The sequence below is a fragment of the Grammomys surdaster genome, unplaced genomic scaffold (genome assembly GCF_004785775.1).
Source record: "Grammomys surdaster isolate TR1022 unplaced genomic scaffold, NIH_TR_1.0 266, whole genome shotgun sequence".
In the NCBI taxonomy this organism is placed as follows: Eukaryota; Metazoa; Chordata; class Mammalia; order Rodentia; family Muridae; genus Grammomys; species Grammomys surdaster.
In genome coordinates, this window is record NW_021604707.1 from 938,937 (window position 1) to 961,824 (window position 22,888).

At 43.1% G+C, this 22,888-nt stretch overlaps 1 protein-coding gene and 1 pseudogene across 1 annotated transcript in view; one reads left to right on the plus strand and one right to left on the minus strand.

Moving 5' to 3' along the window:
- Prdm10 (PR/SET domain 10) overlaps positions 1 to 22,888 on the plus strand; it is a 103,893-nt gene that overhangs the window by 7,886 nt on the left and 73,119 nt on the right. The gene's annotated exons all lie outside the window — the stretch shown is intronic.
- LOC114628233 lies at positions 1,714 to 1,964 on the minus strand (annotated as a pseudogene).

Consider the following 22,888-nt stretch of genomic DNA (forward strand, 5'->3'; position numbering starts at 1 on the left):
AGCCCTGGCTGTCCTGGAACTCACTCTGTAGACCAGGCTGGCCTCGAACTCAGAAATCTGCCTGCCTCTGCCTCCCAAGTGCTGGGATTAAAGGCGTGTGCCACCACTGCCCGGCCGAATAGCGTTTAATTTTACAAAAAGCAAAAGGTGATAGATTTGGTGAACCAGACAAGAATGAGGAGGCAGCCAATAGATAAAAGAACTTTGGGGGCTGGAGAGATGGCTCAGAGGTTAAGAGCAACAGCTGTTCTTCCAGAGGTTCTGAGTTCAATTCTCAGCAACCACATGGTGGCTCACAACCATCTGTAATGAGATCTGATGCCTTCTGGTATATCTGAAGATAGCTACAGTGTATTCATACAAATAAAATAAATAAATCTTAAAAAAAAAAAGAACTCTATTCTCAGTCTTAGACAGTGGTGTATATATTAGTGAGTTTCAGTCTTGTCATCATTTATTCATCTCTTTTTCTCTTGAGGTTGATGACTGGAAAAGCATTCTGGATTACTGTGTGTGTGTGTGTGTGTGTGCGTGTGTGTGAGATGCTGAAGATGGAACCCAGCCTAGGAAAAGTGCTCTTTCACTGAACCACACCCCTAGCTCTCCAGCCTCTAGATTTTACTTTGTTTTTAATATATTCTTAAGTAAAACATAATTACATCTCTTTTTCCTTTCCCTTAGTGTGTGATATCTTCAGCAATAGCTTCAACCTCTGAGAGACAATCATGCAGCTCCTGGATTTTAATTAATTCATTATTGATAAATATAAATACCTTCAAACATTTATGCTTAGAATACTTGTTTTTGAGACAAGATCTCTCTATGTAGCACTGGTTGTCCAGCAATTCACTGTATACCAGCCTGGCCTCAAACTCACAGGGATCTGCTTCCTTTGCCTTCCAAGTGCTAGAACTAATGGTGTGTGCCACCACACCTGGCCTTAGAATGCTTTTTTTTTTCTTTTTTCTTTTGGTTTGGAGATAGGGTTTTTCGGTGTGGCCTTGGCTGTCCTAGAACTTGCTCTGTAGAGCAGCCTGGCCTCAAACTCAGAGATTCTCCTTGCCTCTGCCTCCCAATTGCTGGGATTAAAGGCATGTGTTGCCAGCACTTGGCTTAGAATGCTTTTTGATGTGACATTTAGGTTCTTTTAAATGTCTTCAGCAAAACAGTAATTCTAGGATTAAAATGAGATTAAATCACTGTTTTGGTAGACTTTGATTTAAAAGCTTTAGCAAAGTAATATTCATATTTATGATAACTACCTCAAGTTCCTGCTGTGCTACCCAGCTTTTCATCCCTAGAGCACATACTTGATATAATCAACTCATAAAGACACAAGGATCATTTGACTAATAGTTTTGGAGTTTCCTTTCTATAACCAACTGGTCACAGCATATCACAGTGGGAGCATATTAGTAGGGCCTTATGAACAGAAAGTGAAGAAAGAATCCAGTGTCCCATACTCTATTTCAAGGGCATCTTCTCCTGGTGACCTGAAAGTACCCACTTTTTTTTTTTTCTCGGAGACTTCACATTTATTAACTAGTGTGATACAAGTTGGAATTACTGAATTCCCATAAATAAAACTTCACTTTTGAACATTTGCTCTCTTACCTTTTAACACCAACAGACACGTTGACAAGTCTTTCACCACTGGCTATTCAATCTGCTTAGTAGCAAGTCTTTTGGTCTTCTGTCATTCTAAGGTATGGCCTATTGCCCTCCTTTCTGTACGATCTGGGCAAACCGACCAGTGATAGCAAGAGTAGTGTCAATAAAGCGATCCACACAGCTAGAGAGGCAGTTTTCAGGGCGGAAGTCTAGCTGACTTCCTGGCTTCTCCACACACTTGTCCCAACATAGTTCCATGAAGTGATGCACCTGCGCAGTGAACTGCGCCTTCTGCTGCTCGGCAGCCACCAGGCGTGTAACTCCGCTTCGTCTGCTTCACCAAGCTCCGCCATTGTCAGCGCCAGGGGCTTCGCCAAGTACCCACTTCTTAATGTTCACTACCTCCCAGTAGTGCTAAACTGAGGAACAAGCCTTAAACACACAGGCCTTTAGGGGACATTTTGTTGTTGTTTTAGGACATGGTTTCATTCTGTAGTCTTGGCTGGCCTAGAACTCTTATGTAGACCAAGCAGGCCTTGAATTTACAGAAATTCTTACCTGCCTCTACTTCTGCCTTCCTAGTGCTAGGATTAAAGGCATGTGCTACCATGTCCAACATTTCTTTAGGACACTTTTAACTAAGACGTCTTTTCCTCTTACAAAAATATTTTTTCCATACCCCACCTCCAGATCCATGGTTTTCAATAGTTATAAACTGTAACAGAAATATTTATGGTGCTGTTGATCAAATGCAGACCTTAGCATATGCCAGGCAAGATTCTCTTACTGATGTGTAGTCCTACCCCTGCAGATAAATTAAATTCAACAAAATATGTACAAAATTTTGTAGAAAAGAAAATTTAAAAACTTTCTGGAGTGACTGAGTAATATGGAACCACAGAAGTTCAAGGACCTTCCGGTGTTGCAAAGATGTCAAACCTCTGGAAATGTTTTTGTGCTTTGTGTAGCCACAGCAGAAATGAAGAAGTAGACAAACTACTTCTAAAAGGGGCAGGGTACTCTGAAAGAAAAATTGGGAAACTTCTCTGCCAGGGACCAAGAACTGATACTTAAAACAACATAATGCTGCTTTTGACAAATTAATAATGATATATCAATTGAACACCATAAGCAGTCCGGAAATAGGCTCATACATATTCAAACACCCAGGAAGCAGGTGAAGAGCATAATGAGAGAGGTTCTAGAAGTGAATGTAGGAAAGTATGTGCATAGCTTCTGCTTAGAGAAGAGACTGTTAAGCAAGGTGCTGCATGTGCATGTGACAGGCCCTTAGAAAATGAGAAAGAAACCCATATATTTATGTCTGTTCAGCCTTGTGAGTAACTAAGGAAACATAAATTTCAATGACATATTCCCACACACCCAAGTTGAAGTAGACAACTCCAAATCCTAAGGATGCTGAACAGTAGTGATCTTCATACAAGACTGGCAGGAGTATGGTTTTTGGCATAGCTACCTGGAAAGCAACATTAATAGTGCAGTATATAATAAAGCTAGACACTGATGGAATTTGTAATCCCAGAGCCTAGGATGCCAAGACAAGACCAAGACAAGAGAATCTGTGAAGCTCACTGCTGGTGAGATCCAGGCCAATGAGAAAGCTTGTCTTAGGAACACTAAAAAGGTGGACAGTGCCCCAGGAATGACACCTGAGATTGTCCTGTGATGTCCATCACAAGTGCACACTCCATGGGCTGGAGAGATGGCTCAGTGGTTAAGAGCACTGACTGCACTTCCAGAGGTCCTGAGTTCAAATCCCAGCAACCACATGGTGGCTCACAGCCATCTGTAATAAGATCTGATGCCCTCTTCTGGTGTGTCTGAAGACAGCTACAGTGTATTCAGAAATAATAAATAAATAAATCTTTAAAAAAAAAAAAAAACAAGTGTACACTCTGGGTACACACTCTTGAGCAACACACACACACACCACACCCTCTTTCTTTTCTTACCCAATGGGAACCCTTCAGTAATGGCTTTATTGGTTACCTAGTGCTCTGGCTTTTGAGCAGCTCTCTCTTTAAAAGAACAGCTAGCTTGTGCATATGTTTCTTGTACACACACACACCCTTACCCTTTCCTTCCTTCCCCATTGGGAACCCTTCACTGTGGCTTTGTAGTTACTTAGCTCTCTGGCTTTTGAGCAATTTGCTCAATTAAAGCTCTTTGTGGGCTGAGTAAATTACAACCTCCTCTACATCCCTTGAGATGCAGTCTAGCTCGTGATTGCATCATCTGGTGGAAGCTGGGAGACAGCAGCAAGCGCAAGCCACACTGGGCCCTGGCAGCCTGTCTAGGGTGAAAGTTGCTGCAGTGGGGAGAGAGGTCCAGGCTCTGTGGTAATGGATCTGAGTGAAGCCCCACGTAGTGTTTTGAGCTTGGACAGCAGCCACTCTTGGTTGTGGTGATGACTTTTTGGAAAGCTGATATTTAAAGGGTATTTCACAGTGCCTGGCACCTGCAAGCTGCTCAGTAATGGCAGCAGCTCTATTATTACTGCCCACTCCTTGTTTACTCAGGTAACATTGACTTTCCACAGTCTGCATTTTGAGCCAGTAGAACTGTGATTATGCTGATTTTTAAACTAAAGAGCTGCATCTGTCAAGGGATTCCAGTTTTGTGATCTCATTTAACTCCCTCAGTGCAGGCATCAATGAGTCCAACCTGGAGGTGCCACCTGCACAGAAGGCACACACCACGTGGAGGTCAACAGATGTGGCCTTCGCTTTCAACCATGGGGTCCTCAGGCTTGGTGGCAAGGGCTTTTGCCCACAGAGCCACTGCTGGGAGAGCTGATTTTTAAACATCTCTTCATGCAGGAAAAAAAAATAGTAATCACATCTTTTAAAAATTCTGTCATTTTGAAGTTAAACATTTTCTGGTGAAATGGATCAGGTGTGAGAAAACTCATGTCTCTCGTAAAAAGACATTTATTCCCAAGTTGATTGTTTAATAATGAAGTAGGACTTTTCTGGACAAGGCACAGTTTAGATTTAACAGAACTGAGTTGCAGCACACTGTCTACTCTCAAGGTATAAAATAACAAATATTCTGCTTTCTGTTACCAATGACATTGGTGAGTTAGGAAAGATATTGTTTCAGTTGTCAAGGTAATGAAACCTTGCTTCTTTTCCAGTCTGTTACTTTTCCACTACTCCATGCTGAGAAAGCACTTTAAGAAATGTCCTGGTGATAGCCAGGGGTTGTAGTGCTTTCCTCTTATGCCAGACCTCTGGAGGCTGAGGTGGGATGCTCTGGAGTTCCAGGACAGTTGAGCTACAAAATGACACAGTACAGGGGTGGGGGTGGATCCTGGCTTCCATATCTGAACACCAGATCAGAGATTGGTGGCCTACTGTAGGAGTTTTTTTAAGAAGGGAGTTTAGTATTATTAGAGACCCTAATTACGTGCTGAGTGAGAGAGGTTTTTCTATGAGCATAGTGTGTGTGTGTGTGTGTGTGTGTGTGTGTGTCTGCATGTGTGTGCCAAAGGTGAACATTAGGTGCTTATCACTTTGCACATTTTCTGAGTCAAGGTTTCTTGTTGATCCAGGAGGACACCAATTCAACAAGACTAGCTAGCCAACAAGCTCCATTGGTCCTGTCTGCCTGCCTCTCCAGTGCTAGGATTACAGGTGTGTGTTACCACGCCTGGCCTCTGAACTCAGGTTTTCTCGATCACATGGGGTAAGCACTTCACTAACTGAGCCATCTCCTCAGCTCCCAAGATAGAGGTGTTTTTTTTTTTTTTTTTTTTAACGTTGGTTTTTGTTCTTTTTTGCTGTGTTAGAGATAGAATTCAGGGCCTTGTGCATTCCAGGCAAGTGTCTACCACTGAGCTATATCCCTAACCTCAGACAAAGAGTTTTAAAAAGCAGTAAATGCATCAATATGTCATCTATCTGAATGTATCACCTTGTTATAAAATACTTTACCCCTTTCACATGAGTTGCAGAATGAAAATTTGGCAGTGGAAACAGGTAAAGCCCTCATTAGCCTGTCTACATGGCAGTGAATTAGCTGTAAAGGGAATGACTTCAAACCAGTACCAATTAGCTTTTTAGTCCTTAGTCAGTTTCAGAACAAGACTATATTTTTTCAGTGGTTAAGTTAGAGTGAACTTACTGAGGAAACAGGTACTACTTCAGACTGTGCCTCTGTCTCCATTGTCTAGGATTTTATCTGATGTGTTGGGGTTGTAATGTTTGAGGCATAGTCACCTGCAGCTTTTCAGGGTGCAGAAGACCCACTTTTATCTTTCCTACTCACAGTGACTGCTACTTTACCGAAGGAGCTAGAGATAAGGGGGTTGGGGGAGGCATGTAGCAATTCATGCAGAGGCATATGCACACCACAGGTGGTGTCCGTCTGCCTGAAAGTTGTCTACAAATGATGCTGCTGTTCAGGAGGGAGCTGGAGGGCAAGTGCTGGAGCTTTGTAAATCTATCTGTAGTGAATAATAGGGTGGCCCAGTATTAGTCACTGAGTCATTTACAGCCAGTTTTTAGTCTTCAGATGATTTCTGTGAGTCTATATTTACATTCAAAGTTTACTTTAGGTGTCCAAATGGGTGTCTGGCACTGATTTGCTTGTTGCCATGTAGTAATGGAAAACTGGAAAGTAAATGAGAGAACAACCTGGTTGGTAAAGAGAGTTCACGCCTACTTCCTCCAGGGTTCTAAGACATAAAGACACTCAGTTAGATTAAAGAATCTGGTGAGTTGCATACTTTGAAGGAAGACGTACACGTTCTTGCTAAGTTATTGTTTAGCAACATTTTAACTCGTGTGTGTGTGTGTGTGTGTGTGTGTGTCCACGTGTCTGTGTGCACACGTTCAGGTCAAAGGACAACTTGCAAGAGCTGGTTCTGTCCTTCTATTGGTGTGGGTTCCAGATATTGAACTCTGGTGATAGGCTTGGTTTCAAGTGCCTTTACCTGGTGAGCTTTTTATACAGCCCAAGTTTCTTTCTTTTTTCTTTTTTTAAGGTGGGAGCTGTGACCTTTGAAAGTTTGTATAAGAATATTTATTCACATCATTAAGATGGCTAAGAATTCTGAGCTTTCTATGCCCCGATTATCAGAAGCAGGTCTCAAGTTACTTTTCTTTTCTTTTTTTTTTTTTTTTTTTGGTTTTTTGAGACAGGGTTTCTCTGTGTAGCCCTGGCTGTCCCAGAACTCACTCTGTAGACCAGGCTGGCCTCGAACTCAGAAATCCGCCTGCCTCTGCCTCGCAAGTGCTGGGATTAAAGGCATGTGCCACCACCGCCCAGCTTCAAGTTACTTTTCAAATGATTGCATTTTTCTTTCCCTGCTGTGCTGGAGTTAGATCTGGCTTACACAAGGATCACCTGGAGATTTACAAAGATTTCTGTGCCTTTTCCTTGATGTACAACTGATTACAAGAGATTCTTCATGGGTCAGGCCTTGAAATTCGCCTTTCACCAGCTCCCTGTTTGAAGTTAGAAAAACTAGTTTATGAACCTTGAAACTCTTGGTAGACCAGCAGGATGAGGTTTAAGATTTTTCACCTTTTAGACCAGGTTTAGACCATTCTAACCACCATTTGATGCTTTTTATTTCTTTTCTCTTTTTTCCCCCTTTAGACTTACTTTATTATTTTATGTATGTGAGTATTTTACCTGCATGTATGTCTGTATACCACATGGTGCCTGCTGCCTACAGAGGCTGGATAGGAGGGTAGGATCCCCTGGAATTGGAGTTACAGACAGTTGTGAGCTGCTGTGTTGGTGCTGGGAACTGAACCTGGGGTCTGTAGAAGAACAGCAGTGCTCTCGATCACTGAACTATGTCTTTAGCTCCTGTTTGATGCTTAAAAAAATATCTTTGCCTGTGTGAGTGCCAACATGGTGCACATGTGGTCACAGGACGACCTCAGGGTCAGTCCTTGCCAGCTAGCTGCCTTGCTTGCTACTGAACACACCAGGCTAGTTGGCCCATGAGTGCCTGTGGATTCTCCTCTTTGAGTCTTGAAGGAGCACTGGGATTGCAGGCCTGCTCTGGGCGTTACGTGGGCTCAAGGGTTTAGTCCTTATCTTGCATAGCAAGAGGCTTTACCCACTTAGTCATCTCCCCAGGTCTGTGTGCTTTGTTTTGTCCCTTTCTTCTCATGGGCACCACACCTGAGCATTGTCCTGGAACTCTCACAAGTTACACGTTTTTTCTTTGTAAAATTTATATTGGTTAAACTTTGATCTTTTTAATCATGAATAGACCTTGGAGCTGGACATGGTGGTTCATGCTTATAATTCTAACACTCAAGAGGCCAAGGTTGGAGTCTTGCATAAGTTCCAGACTAGCTTGGGCTACATACAGAGTGAGACCCTGTCTCAAACGATAACAACAACCACCACCACCACCACCACCACCAAACAATAACAAACAACAACAACAACAACAACAACAATGGGCAGTGGTGGCATACGCCTTTAATCCCAGCACTTGGGAGGCAGAGGCAGAGGCAGGCGGATTTCTGAGTTCGAGGCCAGCCTGGTCTACAGAGTGAGTTCCAGGACAGCCAGGACTACACAGAGAAACCCTGTCTCCAAAACAAAACAAAACAAAACAAAACAAACAACAACAAAACAAAATAAAAAAACCCCAAACCAAAAGGGCTATGAGCTGGAGTCTATCTAGCTCAGTGATATAGCTCTCCTTCTCCCTCCCTCCTTCCCTCCCTCCTTCCTTCCTTCCCTCTTTCCCTCCCTCCCTCCCTCCTTCCTTCTTTCCTTCCTTCCTTCCTTCCTTTTCTGATCCTTCCTTTCATTCCTAGCTTTTGGCAACCCACTGAGTTTAATTAGTATTGCTGTAGGAGCACGGGGGAGCTGTGGTTTTGTTTTATTTTTTAAAGATTTATTTATTTTTTATATATTTGAATATACTGTCGCTGTCTTCAGACACACCAGAGGAGGGTATGGGATCCCATTACAGATGGTTGTGAACTACCATGTGGTTGCTAGGAATCAAACTTAGGACCTCTGGAAGAGCAACCATTGCTCTTAACAGCTGAGCCATCTCTCCAGCTTCTCGAACCCCCCCTTTTTTTGTTTTGTTTGTTGTTGTTGTTTGTTTTGTTTTGAGATATGGCCTGTCCGTGAAGATCTGACTGGCCTCGAACTTGCTAGCTTTCTGCCTTAACCTCCCAATTCTCCATTCCTTTTTATGGGCATGTATATAGATATTCTACATTTTATGCATCCTGTTATTAGTTGATGGATATTTGGACTGTTTCCAGTTTTTAGCTCTTATGACTAACGCTATGAATATTTATGGATGAGTTCTTTGGGGAAATATGTTACTCCACTAGGGTTTGTTATATCTTCATAAGGAATCAGTGTGTCATTTGATAGCTGCTTAGACTTTTGATCAATTGCCAGACTCTTTACCAAAGAGCCTACAGTATTTTAATCACCCACAGCATGTGAAGTTCTAGTTTCTCTATAGTCTCATCATTTGTTCTTATCTTCCTATATCAAAATGTATAATAAAGTTGAGAAAATGAAGCTATCCTACCAAAATGAGGATCATAGAAACTAGAACGTCATTAAGAGAATCACTTTTATGTAATGCAGCAACATGGCCTGAAAAATGTTGCCTGGCGTTAGATTAGGAGCTCACTAGATAATGTAATATATCATTATTTTGCTGAAACTGAAGTCCCCACACCTATGTTCAATTTTTTTTAAAAAGATGTCCTGAGGAGCCAAACCCAGGACCTCATACAAGCTAGGCAAGTGCTCTACCACTGGGCTACCCCAGCTCTCTGTCTTCTTGTTTTTCTGAAGCTGGGCAAACCTTTACTTTTAGTGGAGAATTTATAGTTCATAGCTTGTACATCTTGAATTTGAGGGGTGTGTTGCCTATGCAAGAGCAAAAAGAATCTGTGGTGTGTGTTTTCTTATGGCTATTCTCATTTCTTTTAATCTTAGGATGAACATGAATTATTAGGTCTATCAGCAGTTTTATTAACAACCACACTGTTGACTAAGGGCCTTTGTGCAGGCTTCCATGTGTCAGTTATACACTATGTGAATTCCATTTTAATTTACATTTTATTTTTGGTGCTAGGGATTGAACCTCCGTGCATGCTAAGCCATGCCCCTGAGCCATACATACCATAGCCCTGCTGTGTTTATTTCTTACTTTTTACTATTCTATGGTAGTAACAACTGTGCTGTTAGCATTCGTATGGAAGAGGTTCAGCTGTAGTGACTTAACTCACCTTGCCCCTGCCTCAGGTTCTGGCGTCTCCTCCAGCAGTGGTATATGGCAGTGACAGAGCTGAAGGAAGATCAAGCTTGGTCAGTTGCAGGCTTTGGAAAGGCTTGTTAAAGCACAAAGAATTACATAAGGACTTCCAGCTACATAAGAACAGACTGCTAAAAAAAAAAAGAAATAAACATTTAGCCGGGCGGTGGTGGCATACGCCTTTAATCCCAGCACTTGGGAGGCAGAGGCAGAGGCAGGCGGATTTCTGAGTTCAAGAGTTCGAGGCTAGCCTGGTCTACAAAGTGAGTTCCAGGACAGCCAGGGCCACACAGAGAAACCCTGTCTTGGAAAAACCAAAAAAACAAAACAAAACAAAACAAAAAAACAGACTGCTATTGTGTAATTTCCAATAAATATCATTATCATCCTGGGTCTCTGGCCTTTCCTGTTCACTGAGCAGATTGGAGGCACTGGGTGAAGAGGCAGAAGGTGTTCATTGTAGCAGACCACACCTTGGACTTGCTCATGTTAGCTGCAGCCTGGTGTAACCACTGTGGGTGCAGAGGCCCCTGAAGGGTTGTGGAGATTCACAACAGACCTTGCAGTGATGTTCTGAGTGGCACAGGTTGTGGGTGATGAAACAGTCAAGCCAGTAGTCACCTTGTAGTATAGCAGTGACAATTTTAAAGAATTCCTTTCTTGTGTCTGGCTTCCAGCCTATTCTTTGTATTCAAAAGAATGGATTTTTAGTTTAATTTTCCATAGTAAGAGCAGCTGAACTCTCTGTACCTTTTCAGTTGTATAGATGGCAAGAATTCAGATCTTCTCAGAATAGTGCCCCCCTCATTCCCCTTAGTGTATTTTCACCCTTTCTGGTTTATTCAAACTCAGTTATAAATCTTGATATCATACCCATACAATTTGTTCACTGTGGTAGCAGTTGTAGGTCATTTTAATAATATTTTTTTTTTGAGGCGTAGTTTCTTTACATAGCCCTGGTTGTCCTGGAACTTACTGTGTAGACCATGCTGGTGGCCTCAAACTCACAGAGTTTTGCCTCTGTTAGGATTAAAGGCATGCACCACCATGCTTGGCTTCCTGCCTTTCTTTCTGTTGGTTTTTTTTTTCCTTCAATGCCAGGGATAGACCCCAGGGCCTCATACAGGGTAAGTAAGTGCTCTGCCACTGAGCTACATCCCCAGATCGCTAGTCTTTCTAATCGATAGTAATGCCTGAGTGTTAAAGGAGAGTCAGGTGAGAGAGAGTATGCAAAATGGCCATCCAAGGCCGGGCGGTGGTGGCGCACGCCTTTAATCCCAGCACTCGGGAGGCAGAGGCAGGCGGATTTCTGAGTTCGAGGCCAGCCTGGTCTACAGAGTGAGTTCCAGGACAGCCCGGGCTATACAGAGAAACCCTGTCTCGAAAAACAAAAAAAAAAAAACAAAAACAAAAACAAAAAATGGCCATCCAAGGAGGTAACAGTGACTTTGACATCTGAATGATGTAAAACAATTAGTTTTTCTATAATATTGTCAAAGCATTGCTCTTGTCCTTGGGGCTGGTGAGCCTAGGGAGGATATAAAGCTACAGTGGCCGGAGGGCCTGGAGAGAGCCCAAGTAACCCAGATGCAGGCAGCAGAGGGTCTGTGAAGGAGATGCTCTTGATATCGGAGGAAGCCTTGAGACAGGATCAACGACAGGGCTCTAAGGAGGTTGCAGATGCCGCTGAAAGGCCCAGTGGGGTGATGAGTGTGGTGTAGGCTTGCCTTTGGCACATGCATTTAAAAAGGTGTATTTTTGGTGGGGGATGTATTCTCAATTGGAAAAGTGTTTGCCTTACACCCAGGACTGCATAAACCTCTTGTGGCACATGCCTAGGATTTTAGCACTTGAGAAACAGAGGCACGGGGACCAGGAGCTCAGGATTATTCTTGGCTACATAGTGAGTTCCAAGCAAGCCTGGGATATATGAGACTTTTTTTTTTTTAATGTATATTCTTAAATTAGGCAGTGGAGATGAACTATAGGTAGCTCCTCAGAGGTTTCAATACACGAGAGAAAGAGTAGACAGGTGCACAGGTGCCAGGAAGACTTTGCTCATTGTAAACATTTTATTGGAATACAAAGTAAGTCTAGATATCATCAATCCTGTTTTCCTTGTACTTAGGATCAAATCTGACCAAAGGCCTCATGTATGCTGGGCAAATGCTGTATTACTGACCTAAACTCCAGCTCTCACTTCCAAATTCCCTGTGTGAACATGTGCCTGTCTGTCTGTCTGTCCGTCTGTCCTGCTGAATGTTGGGAGTAGAGGCATGTACCACAAAGCCTGCCTTTATTTTTCAATGAAAATAGGAGATTCTAGTGCATATTTGCTGGTGTAAATTTTCCTATAGGGAAAGAAACGGATACTGTGGAAGAGACAAAGAAAAGGTCTTCAGGGCCCAAGAAGGCCTGACTCTGGAGCCACCTGGGTGGGTGACTAGTCTTTGGTTTGACCCAGGATGTTTCCTCCATTTTAACTGAAAGGCTTAATGAGTGTGAGTAGGGACTAAGTGGGCAAAGCAGAAAGAGGATCTCCCCAAAGTGTCTTTCCCAGTTACATGTGAGACAAGTTCATCAGCTGGGAGCTCAGATGGGAGCAAATTTGAACAAAGGAAAGGATGAAATGCTCCATTTTTGAAGTGAGAGCTTGGGAATTGGGAGGATGGCTCAATGGGTAAAGTACTTGAGGACCCAAGTTTAGAACAGCAGCCTGTTCCTATAACCCCAGAGCTGGGGAGAGCAGAGACAGGTGGATCCCTGAATATCACTAGCCAGCCTATCTAGCCAACCTATGGGCTCTGGGTTCAGTGAGAGACCCTGTCTCAAAAACCATATGACATGGTGAATGGTTAAGGAAGGGACTGGGCGAAGTGGAGCCCAGATATACAATATAAGATACAGGGTGGATCAGGCTTCAGCCGGCTCAGCGATCTTTGGAAAGGTCACTGTTGCCCAAGGTGAGGCTCACATGTAGGGTGAATTCTTTGCATTGCTGAAGCAGAGTTTGGTCTCCAACACCAAAACCAAACAAAGCAAGACCAATCAGTACCCATAAAGGGTTTCCTCTTGAATGGAGAAGGCATGAAACTGACGGGGATTTACATGAGAGCTGTATAATGTTGGGCTTTGAAATTCAATCCAATAAAAATGTCTAATTACTGCAGTGTTTTGGCTACTGCAGGACTGTTTACAGTGCAGTGTGCATCAGTTGTGTAGAAACAAAGGTCTGCTCAGTTTTAGCTGTCGCTGTCTAGTCCTTCCTAAGCTATCCCAGCACTTAGGTGATAGAAGCAGGAGAATCAGGATTCAGGGTCGTTCTCTGCCACATGCTCAGTTTGAGGTCAGCTTGGGATCTTGATGGGACATTGTCATAAAACAAACAAACCCCACAAGAAACCAACAAACAAAGCCCAGATTGAACACCATTAAAAAGAATTTCAAAGCTGGCCATGGTGTCACATACCTATAATCCTGGCTCTCAGGAGGTAAAAGCAGGATTGTGAGTTCAAGGGCAACCTGCATTCCATAGTGAGATCTGTTTCCAAAATGAAAACAGATGGAAAGGAAAAGGTTCAGAAAGTGCCTAGAGCTGTAAAGAAATTAAGTGTAATAGTCACCGTGGAGCTAGGACACAGCTCACTGGGAACACAGGCACCAGACCCTGGGTCCAAGGCCATTTCTGCTAAAAATAAATCCAAGTGAAGTGGGCTTGGGGAGATGGCCTAAGTCACGAGCTGCACAAGCGTGAGAGCCTGAGTCTGATCCCTAGAACCCACATAACAGCAGGGCCCTGTGGTACATCCTGTAATATCAGCACTGGTGTGATGCTGACAGGAGGATCCCTAGATCCCTGGGGCCACCTGGCCAACTAGTTGAATTGATGAGCTCTAGGTTCAGTAAGGGACCTATTTCAAATAATAAGATGGGGAACAATGAGGAAAATACCCAGCTTTGACTGCTGCCCTCCAATACCTCCCACAAACACCCCCCACCAACACATACAAACATCCTCCCACCCCCACAAACACCTGTACACATGTGAACAATGAATTTGTGTATGGCTAATATTTTGTCTAAATTATTTTTATTTCAAAATTTTTTTTAAGACCTGGTGCCTCCCAAGTGCTGGGACCACATGTACCACAGTGCCTGGCTTTATTTTGCATATTTTTTTAACCAGGCAGGGTCTCCCTATACTGTTGAAGGTGGCCACAAACTCCTGGATTCTAAAGATGTTCCCTTGTCAGTCTCTTGAGTAAGCTGCCCAGCTCCTCATACATTCCTTATGTTTGAATGTATGGATGCTTTTTCTGTATCACAAATAATCCACGCATACATATTTTTAAATCTTTAAAAAATAAGGGTAAAAGCTGGGCTGTGGTGGCGCATGCCTTTAATCCCAGCACTTGGGAGGCAGAGGCAGGCAGATTTCTGAGTTTGAGGCCAGCCTGGTCTACAGAGTTGAGTTCCAGGACAGCCAGGGCTATACAGAGAAACCCTGTCTTAAAAAAAAAAAAAAGGGTAAAAATGAAGCTAGGTGATGGCACATACTTTTAGTCCCGGTACTTGGGAGGCAGAGGCAGGCAGATCTCTGTGAGTTCGAGGCCAGCCTAGTCTACAGAGTGATTTCCAGGATGCCCAAAGCTACCCAGAGAAACCCTGTCTTGAAAACATCTCCACACCCAAAAAGGGTAAAAATGAAAATACTGAGAGAGTATGTAGTTCAGTGATAGTGTGTTTGCCCGGCATTGGGCCTGACCCCTGGAATCACCACCACTGAAACATTTCCTTTGGTAGGTAAGTATTTGAGTACATTTTTGATATATCTACTATGTTAAAAGTGGTATTTACTAAAAATACTTTTAAGTGTCTTAAAAGATGCCCACAGCATATTAAAGTGTGACTCATGCTGTATGGCTCTACTTAATGCTTGGAGACACAACTGTTTTCTGTGTGTTGAGTTTATGTAACAGTGGGAGGATTCACAAGAGAATCAACAGTAGCCACATCTAGAGATGGGGTAGGAAGGGAGAGGGTGGCTTTTACTTTTTATTTAAAACAATTCTATACTATCAGAATTTTTTCTAATTCAGTGTTTACTTAAAAATATGTCCACATACATATTCTTTTTTAGAACATTTTCATCACCTCAAAGAAACATATACTCCTTAGCTTCTCCCTGTTCCGAATCCTGCCTGTAGCAATCACTTGCCTACATTTTGTCTGTGTACACTTACCAGTTCTGGACTTTAAAGATAGAGTAAGCAGTCTTCTGTGGCTGGCTTTGTGCACTTAGTATTTTTCTTTACTACTTTTTATTTTTGTTTTTACAGTTTCTACGCTGTCTTTGATCTCAAACTCCTAGCACCCCCCTGAGTGCTAGGGTATAGGCATGTACCATCTGTCCTGCTTATCGTGTTTTCAAAGGTTCAATTGTGTAACATCTCTCAGCACATGATCCCTTTGGGAATTTATGGGTTTATTTCCTTTGAGATACTGTGTGCATGTGTGTGTTAGTGTTGAAAATTGAATGTAGGGCCTTCAGTCCTGCTGTGCCTTCAAGTTCCTGCTGTTCCATAGAACTGTGCCTGCAGCTCTGAAATATCTTTCCATATGTGATTACTCATTTGTAAATATTGGAGAAAAATGCTTACTCAGATCCTTTGTCATTTTGTCTTAATTACTTAATTCTTTTTAAATTATGAGCATGTCTGTATATGTGGGTCACTATCCAGCTTAGAGCATTTAGATCCTCCTGGTGCTGGAGTTACAGGAGTTATGAGCCACTTGATGTAGGTGCTGGGAACTGAACTCAGGCCCATGACAAAAGCAGTGTGTTCGGTTGCCTGCTGAGGCCATATGTCTACTCCTGTCTTATTATTTGCTTTTTTTGTTTGTTTTCAAGTAGGCCATACGGCAATGTCACTCTTGTCAGGGATGACCTGTACTGGCATTGGTAAGTTCAAAAGATTCTGATAAACACAGTCATAAGATAACAGAAGTGTTGACCACAGCGCACATAACTGAAACCATGTTCAGTTGCCTGCATGCTTTCTTGATGTGGAGTGGGAAGTTTGTCAGCAGGGCTGCTGAGAGGCAGAGAAGCCTACAGGTAATGTCAGCAGGCTGAGGAAGTCAGCAGTCAGAGCACAGGGGCCAGCATTCCAGAGCTGGGGACCTAGCAGGAGGTCTGAACCCAGGTAACTGGAGGAATGGGATGTTTGGTAGTCTCATGTCCCTGAACACACAGAAGCTGAGGTCCAAGGTCACTCGAACACACTTTGAAATTGCCCCTTTACACTGAAAGGGTTGGCCCTCAGGTGGACCCCTCTGGGCGACAGACTAGCCATAGAACAGCTTAGGCCTTGAGGAACCATGGTTGTAGCCTGCCAGAGGACAGTGGGCTTGGAAGAAAGACAGGGTTTCCTGTGCGAGGGTGCCCCTATGTTCCAGCAGCTGGGTGCATGGTGATTTTGTCCCGACTCAGATGCTCTAGGTAGTTTGCTGCTCCACAGGCACACATACTGTTGCTTTAAGACTCTACCTAGCAGCTCCTGAGAGCAGAAGAGGCCCCTGACAGCTTTCTCTTTGAAATTGCCCTCACATCTTATCAGCCTAGCAGCTACTCTTTATGAACCGGCAAAGGCAGACATCAAGGTTTGTCATCTCTTAGAACTCACACAGCCCTTTTGAACTCCCAAGGATTTTCATGTAGGTTTGACAGTCCAGACCCCCAATAAGTCTCATCACCTGGGTTTTTCTTTTCTTTGAGTGAATGGTAGAGATTTCTTTGAAGGACTTGATGGAGCCCTACTGCCTCATGAGCAGACTATCAAATGAGATGGGAGGAGTCACCTTTGTTTTTGGTACATGAAAAGTTCTTATTTGAACAAGAAGGGGAAAGTCCACATTCCCTGGTTAACAGGAAAGATTGGCTTGCTTCTTCCTTTGAGGCGGGAAGAAAGGAGTGCTCTTATTGTAACAGGAGAAAAAGGACCTTCCTTAGAAGAAAAAGCCTTAGTTGACGATTTTAGAACCCTTTTGTGCGCAAGGAAAGCAAGGAGCTGTAGCCCTGCAAGAAGGGCTTGAAGGACTCTTGTGTGGAGAGGGAGTACTCCCCACCCCCAACCTTGTTTGGTGGATTTCACACCTACCTACCCTTGCTTCTCTTCTCTGCTTTCCAGTCTGTCTATGTTGTTTGTTTGTTTTAAACTCATAGTTCAACTCTCTTGTTACATAGTATCTTTCTTGATGGTGATCAGGAAAACCAATTAGGAACATTTTTTCCTTTCATTTTAAGATTTATTTTATGTGTGTAAATGTTTTGCCTGCATGTATGTAAATATACCATGTATATGGACTGCCTGTAGAAGCCAAAAGAAGATGCAAAATCTCCTGGAATTACAAGTTACAGATGATTGTGAGCCAGCATGTGGATGCTGGGAGCCAAACCGAGGTCCTCTGCAAGAGCAAGTATTCTTAGTCACTATGGCACTTCTCTAGCCTGGTGATCGAGCTTCCTTCCTCCCTTTGTTTTTTTCCTTCTTTTCTCCCTCCTTCCATCCTTCCTTCCCTCGTTCTCTCCTTCCTTCCTTAAAGATCTCAAATCTCTTCATCTAGTTTTTATTTTGTCTATGTGTGCACCAGCATGAGTTTATGTGCACCATATGTGTGCAGGTTCCTGTGGCAGCCAGAGGATATCTCATCTCCAAAACTGGAGGTATAGGTGATTGTGAGCTGCCATATAGTTGTAGGACCTCTGCAGGAGCAACAGGTAGCTCCAGGGAACATTTCATTAAGCTGTATTATACAACTGTTTTAGAGTTGAAACTGCTCACTGTCATAAAAAATCAAAAGGCCGTTTACTCCAAAATTGATCTGCCTTCCCTTACTCACTGGTGTCTGAACACTTTTCTGAATGTCAATCCCCAACCAATGGCATAAAACTTTATTTCTGATAGGGTTTTGTTGTTTTTACAATTGGAGCAGTCATTTTTAGTTTCATTGTTGACATTTATAGCTGTTGTTAAATGTGCCCTCAATAGATACATCCAACAGTCCTTATTGTTGTGTTCTTACTCTTCTTAACTTTAGACATTTCTGGTTATATAGAAATATTCCAAGCCAGGGAGTGGTGGCTAACATGTTAAGTCCAGCACTTGGAGGCAGAGGCAGGAGGATTTCTGAGTTTGAGGCCAGCCAGGTCTATAGAGGGAGTTCCAGGACAACCAGGGCTACACAGAGAAACCATGTCTTGGAAAAAAAAGAAAAAGAAAAAAAACAGCAACTAAACAATTTTATTAGTCAAAGGCATAATCTCTCTTTTCCCTGTAGTACTGAGGCTCAAACCCTCTATGCAAGTATTCTCTTATTAAGCAATATCTGTCCAACCTCAGTTTTTTTGAGACAGAGTTTCTCTGTTGTAGACCTGGCTGTCCTAGGTCTTGCTCTGTAGACTAGGCTGTCCTCAAACTCATAGAGATCCACTAAATATCCTCCTTCTCTGCTTCTAAGTTTCCAGTAGCTCATTAGTTGGAGTCAAATTGCTATCTATGGTGATAGACACCATGCTCTACAGGTGGAGAGACTAGGCTACCCTGACACGAACAGTGGGCTATTAGGTTACTAGAGGTGATAATCTCTCTCCAGAGCCTACCTTTGCCTCCTGAGTGTTGGGATTAAAGGGGTGGGCCACCACACCCCACTTCAACCTGTTTTCGTATACGTTTCAGGACCACCAGCCCAAGGTCCTCCCACACCAACCATCAATCAAGAAAATGCACCACAGGCTTGCCCACAGGCCAATCTGGAGAAAGTATTTTCTCAGTTGAGGTTTCCTCTCCCAAAATGATGCTAGCTTATGTCAAGAAGCTTATGACATGAAACTACCCAGCACATATTCAGAGCATTAAATTGCACTGCATAGCAAGAATAAGGAATTAGTACTGAAATTTGTATTACTTTGCTGTTTGTCTATTGTATTTCTGCTTCAGTTTCCTTTCACCAGTTAGAACTAAGCTCAGTACATTTTCTTTCCTGAATTCTAAAGTTATTTGTTCCAGGAATCAGTTAAAAGCTTTAACTCAAATGCCAAATATGAACAGAACAAAAGCTCTTTATATTCATTGCACTTGGAGTCAGCTTTAATGTGGTGCTTCTTGTTTGTTTGTTTGTTTGTTTTGTTTTGTTTTTTTCAAGACAGAATTTCTCTGTGTAGCCTGGCTGTCCTGGAACTCACTCTGTAGAGCAGGCTGGCCTCGAACTCAGAAATCCGCCTGCCTCTGCCTCCCAAGTGCTGGGATTAAAGGCGTGCGCCACCACCGCCTGGCTATGTGGTGCTTCTTATTCATTGTCATTGTCTACCTGGCTAGTTACTGTATGGTAATATACATTTTCTGAACCTGAGATTTAACCAACTTCTTTGGGTTGATGTGGGCACTAAATTAATGAGCTGAGCTGATCACTGTGAGCTCCTTGGATTCTGAGATGAACTTGAGTTATTTATCTTCAATATCTTGTCCTTGTGCCTGACACTGAGCCCACTGGTTCTCTCTGGCCACTCCCACAGGGCTTTGTCCTTAGGAAAGAACTGCATTTGGTAGAAGCTGCTACTGTGACTTACTTCCCCCCCTCCTTTAGTTTGACCTGATATCTGACAAGAAGCAACACAAAAGAAGGAAAGATTCATTTAGCTGAGGTTTCAGTGATACAATGTATCCTGGAGGGAGATCACGGTGGGAAAGGCATTTTGCAGATGGCTCCATGGTAGGAAGAATGCCTGGCAGCAGCTTGCTTTGTATCTCAGCTGATCAAGAAACAAAGGACAAAAAGCAAGGCCAATCTATAAAACCTTAAGTTCTGTTCCCCACTAACCTATTTCCTTTTGTTGGGTCTCACATTCTTTTTTTTTTTTTTTTTTAAGATTTATTTATTTATTTTATGTTTGAGTACACCATTGCTTTCTTCAGACACACCAGAAGAGGGTGTCAGACCCCATTGCAGATGGTTGTGAGCCACCAAGTGGTTTCTGGGAATTGAACTCAGGACCTCTGGAAGAACAGTCCATGCTCTTAATCACGGAACCGTATCTCTAGCCCTGGGTCCCACATTCTAAAGTTCTGAAACAGCACTGTCATCTGGGACCAAGTAATCAAACACAGGAGCCTGCTGGGGAGTAGGGCATTTCACATTCAAACTGTGACAGTTTTGTAAATCTTGCATAAAAAAGAAACAGCTACAACAAAACCCTTTAGAATCAGGTCAGTAGTCAGAGATCCAAGAAATAAGTTCAGCTCCAAAGTCTGAGACTTTATGAAATACGAAACCAGATGAGGGTGGGAGTGTGGAAGCTGGCTCTCAACTAGGTTGCCAGCATGGCCTGTGGCACCTCACCAGTCAGGAGGACAGGAGCATCCTTTACAGCCTCCTGCTGTCTCCTTCACCTTTCTTCTCCTTTTTTCCTAAAAGTCTCTTAGTGGTAACTGCTCTTAGTAGTACCTTAGGTAACTGCAGTGTTCCTGAGACCATTGTTTTCCCCCTGACTCCAGCTCTGGTGCACGAACAATTCAAGAAGTAAAGAGTACAGCTAAGGTTAAACTTGTAGACTGCAGTGCTGTTGGCTGCCACAGCTACCTGCTGTTTGCTACCATGTGCTGAGCTTCTGGAGGGCAGTGATATTATAGTTAGCCTGCTGCCTAAGCAGCAGATTGGATTCCAAGAATTTCAGAAGGATGGTGTTGGCCACAGTTCAAGACTTGACCCAAGAGATTGCAATGGTAGTGAGTAAACAATGCCAATTTGGCTGGGAGGAGGAAGGGTTGGGAGGCAAGGTTGCCCTTGAACGTGCCAACTCTTGCTTCTTGGTAGCCATGCAGTGGTTCCTGGTTGTTGTGAGAAAAGAGCCCAGTGACATTCTATCTGTATCACGAAGAAGTGGGATAGTGATTATTACTTGTGATTATGAGTTTTTTATTTCAACTTTTTATTATGGGAAAACATGGAGAAAGGTTACTACTTAACCATTTGTAAATGCGCATCGGCAGGATCATTGTGGACTGAGCCCTCTCTCTAGCACCATTATCTTTTATTATTTTTCAGTATGTATTTTGTTTTATGTGTACTAGTGTTTTACCTGCATGTGCATGTGTACATGACATGTGTTTGTTGTCCAAGGAAGCCAAAAGAGAGCAATGGGTCCCCTGGAACTGGAGTTACAGATGGTTGTCAGCCACCAAGTGGGTGCTGGGAATAGAACCCAGGTCTTCTGTAAGTGCAATAAGTGTTCTTAACCACTGAGCCATCTCTTCAGCACCGCCATATTTTCTTTTCTTTTTTTTTTTTAGGTTTTTCGAGACAAGGTTTCTCTGTGTAGCCCTGGCTGTCCTGGAACTCTCTCTGTAGATCAGGCTGGCCTCGAACTCAGAAATCCACCTGTCTCTGTCTCCCAAGTACTGGGATTAAAGGCATGCGCCACCATCGCCCGGCCATATTTATTTTTAAAAGTTTTTTTTTTTATTGTTATTGTGTGTGTGTTTATGTATCTGTGAGTATGTGCGCGCCTCTCCCTCTCTGTCTCTCTCTTTGTCTCTCTGTGTCTCTGTGTCTCTGTCTCTCTCTCTCCCCCCCCCCCCCATGGTGCAATCCTGGCAGTCAGATGACAGCATCGTTGCTGCTCTCTTCCCACCTTTAAGTGTATTTCAAGGACTGAACTCAGGTTGTCAGGCTTGCATGACAAGTGCTTTTATAGTATCCTTTTTGATTGATTTTGCTTTTCAAATGATTAAAAAAATTTTTATATCTAGGGAAATGGTAATATTTCATGATGTTCTGTTATCAGAGTGTAATTGAGAACCATGAACATGGGATTTCTTTTTCTTTTGAAGAAGGATCTTATGTAGCCTAGGCTGGCCTCCTTCTCACTGTGTAGTGGAGGAGGAACTTAAACCTCTGATCCTCCTGCCTCTACCCTCTGAGTGCTGTTAGTATAGGCGTATGCTACCACGCCTAGTTTTATGCAGTGTTAGGAACTGAATTTAGAACTTTGTGTATGTATGCTGGACAAGCACTTTGCTAATTAAGTGGCATCCCCAACCCCTGGGATTTTTAAATACTAGAGCCAGTTCTGCTGTTTTACACCGTAGAGTTAATTGGATTGCTTGTAACCTTTCTGCAGTAGTTGTAGGCAGTGGAAATAGGAACTTCTTCTGGACTCTCAGAAGGTTCTGGAGTAGTGGCATTAGCTAGGAATGGCCCAGTGTTGATGCAAATGAGAGGACAGATGAAGAAGAATGACACAGTGGGTGATGACAGGATGGGAACTCAAACATGACTGAGAGGTAGAATTAGGAGGCTGAGCACTCCAGAAATGTATTTTCTCCATAGTCTCCACCACTGTCAGTTTTTATCATGTAGGTGTCCTGTGGAGTGGACAGAGAAGTTCTTAGCTCTCCCATTAGATGCTGTGTCCTGTGGGGCAGATCTAGGGACAACTTTTTTGCTTCAGTGCTTACGGTGTACTAAACAATGTATTCAGTGTTCACCAGAGGTGAAACACTTTGCAACCATTTCTCGAATGTTTCCATTATGCTGTGTGATCACAAATAGTTCCATGTTTTATTGAATTTAAGATGCTGATGCCAAGAGACACAATCATATATCATTAAGAAAAAAGAACGTGCATACACCTTTAATCCCAGCACTTGGGAGGCAGAGGCAGGTGGATCTTTGAGTTCAAGGCCAGCCTGGTCTACAGATGGAGTTCCAAGACAGCCAGGGGAGAAATCCTATCTCGAAAGAGAAGCGGGGGGGGGGGGGGGCTGGAGAGATGGCTCAGCGGTTAAGAACACAGACTGCTCTTCCAGAGGTCCTGAGTTCAAATCCCAGCAACCACATGGTGGCTCACAACCATCCGTAATGAGATTGGATGCCCTCTTCTGGTGTGTCTGAAGACAGCTACAATGTACTCATCAATAAAATAAATAAATA